This window comes from Anabrus simplex, chromosome 4 (genome assembly GCF_040414725.1).
Source record: "Anabrus simplex isolate iqAnaSimp1 chromosome 4, ASM4041472v1, whole genome shotgun sequence".
Taxonomy (NCBI): domain Eukaryota; kingdom Metazoa; phylum Arthropoda; class Insecta; order Orthoptera; family Tettigoniidae; genus Anabrus; species Anabrus simplex.
Genome location: NC_090268.1, coordinates 132,697,018 through 132,699,455, shown reverse-complemented (window position 1 = coordinate 132,699,455; position 2,438 = coordinate 132,697,018). Strand labels below are relative to the sequence as shown.

The following is a 2,438-nucleotide window of genomic DNA, read 5'->3' as shown; positions in this document are numbered from 1 at the left end:
TAGCCTACAAGGAATACACTGGTCACTGACCATTGACCAATCAAGACAGGCTCCAGTCCCGGTCTTGGACCAATAAATTATAACATTATAAGCAAATAGGATAGAACAGATTTTAGGCCTATAACGTGAACTCTCATTATCTGCAAGACATCTTTGTCGCAGCCGCTGCAATTGTCTTTCCAGGCTCTTATAATGAGCTGTGAGCCACGGGTCTAACATGAAAACAATCTGACAACTTCAGTGTTCTGCTTAAATAATCGCCATCGTGGGAGAAAGTGCCTTGCTTTCTTGCTTACGACAGTTCCTCGCATTTCTCTATTCTTTACAGTGTTGCTTTCCGATGTCTTCTCATGTTTTGTAAATAATTTCTCACTGCTTCAGGCTCGGCAAACTTAATATAGTCATACCGAAAATATTTGGAATTGTTCATCCTACTGCATACTCTTTGAGTTCACCTTGTGCCCGAGAGAACAATATAGGTGGGAGTAAAATAGGGTGAACAACATAATTAGCCCTTAAATTGTGTATACAGTTATTAAAGTATTCTGAATTTTGTTAAAACCATATTTTAAAAAATCTGGGCTCGTCCGGGATTTGAACCCGGGACCTCTCGCACCCTAAGCGAGAATCATACCCCTAGACCAACGAGCCACACGTACTGTGGCAAATGCAAATTGACTTTTGTTGATTAACAGTCAGGATGATAATAACAGTCAGGATGTTGCATTTGCAATACAGATTTTGTAATGGTTTTGCTGGCGGGACCTAGTGTTTACAGTGCACTATGTCTTCTGGTATGGGCTAGAGCAATCTTGTTACTTTCATTGATCTGTCTCAGCTTTATCCTTGGCTTTGACAAAATGAAAGTGACTGAGGTATGAGTGATGCTAGTAATGCCATTCCTTCTGCAGCCAGTCCCTGCTCTGAATGGTGTGAAAATATTGCTCATAGGGTCGGTTGGTGCATGCATTTCAGTGGGCTTGGCAGACTGATATGTAATAGCAACTTCTGGCCCGGTGAGGAAAGCAACGGGAAACTACCTCACTCCTCATTTCCCTAGTATGCCTCTTCAGTGATGCCTAGGCCATCTATGACAGCTGATGGCAGAGCTGTTGAGGATCCAACCAGCCTTCGGGCTGAGGACTAAACATACAACATACAATTGTTGTAAGTGGGCTCCAAACACTTTTTACAAGGGAGTGTGCCATGTTTGATAATCCGTAAGCGCTGTAGGTCTTCATCTGCGCAAAAAAATACTACAGTATCACTCGAGGATAATATAGGTTATAAGCACATCTTCATTTAAATATAATACCGTATGTACCGAAGGATCTTTTATATTAATGACCTGTAATTTAGACAGTTCACCTCCGTGGTGTAGTGGTTAGTGTGATTAGCTGCCATTCGCGGAGGCCCGGGTTCGATTCCCTGGTAGAGGTGGGTTCGATTCCCACCTCAGCCATCCTGAAAGTGGTTTCCCACTTCTCCTCCAGGCAAACTGCCAGGTTGGTACCTAGCTTAAGGCCATGGCCATTTCCTTCCCTCTTCCTTGTCTATCCCTTCCAATCTTCCCATCCCTCAGCATAGCAGGTGAGGCTGCCTGGGCGAAGTACTGGTCATTCTCCCCAGTTGTATCCACCGACCCAGAGTCTGAAGCTCCAGGACACTGCGTCTTGTGGCGGTAGAGGTGGGATCCCTCGCTGAGTCCGAGGGAAAAACCGACCCTGGAGGGTAAACAGATAAAGGAGAAGAAGAAGAAGAAGAAGAAGAAGAAGAAGAAGTAATTTAGACAAGCAATGGGATCAATTAAATACTAGTTTGAATGCACGCAGTTTTGCACAAAACCAAATAACCAATTTTTTCCAGTATAGTATACAGACCTTGGCGATCGTTAGTGGATATCCAGTGGATAAATATCCTCTGTTGTAACAACAGTCGATGCAGTGTTGAAATTCTGTCTAGCAGTTGTTCTGCCGAAAGGCAACGACATAGGAGTTGTAGCGTTGAGGTGCCCTTAAATTCCACTGACCTTAGCCAAGATTGGCCAGCTATCTTGGGAATATAAAACCAAGGATTAAACAACTTCTTGATCATTAAATTGATCATTGAGTTTGGTCAATAAACTATTAGATCTGTTTCCTCGGTACTGTATGGTACCAGTACTGGTAACCCATTTTGTCAAGGGATTGTTGAAATGAAATTGAGGACCTATAATGAATCTTGTTGTAACACTAAGCATTTTGCTACAAGCATTTCCACCTATATTTTAGGGGGACGTGGGAAGGACTCTAAATGCAATTAAACTGCGAACTGAAAACGGACATACGACAGTGAGGAATCTGAACCTTGGCCTGACAATACATCCCCTTTAGGGACACCAGGACCTTGACGTTGGTGTGGGGGCTTGTGTGCTCCTTCATTCCGAGGGCTCCACCAGC

General features: G+C 43.6%; 1 non-coding gene across 1 annotated transcript; it reads right to left on the bottom strand.

The window, feature by feature from the left end:
* Window positions 1–579: 579 nt before the first annotated feature.
* Window positions 580–651, bottom strand: TRNAP-AGG (transfer RNA proline (anticodon AGG)). The gene has a single exon. It is a non-coding gene; the product is annotated as a tRNA-Pro (tRNA).
* Between the last annotated feature and the right edge of the window lie 1,787 nt (window positions 652–2,438).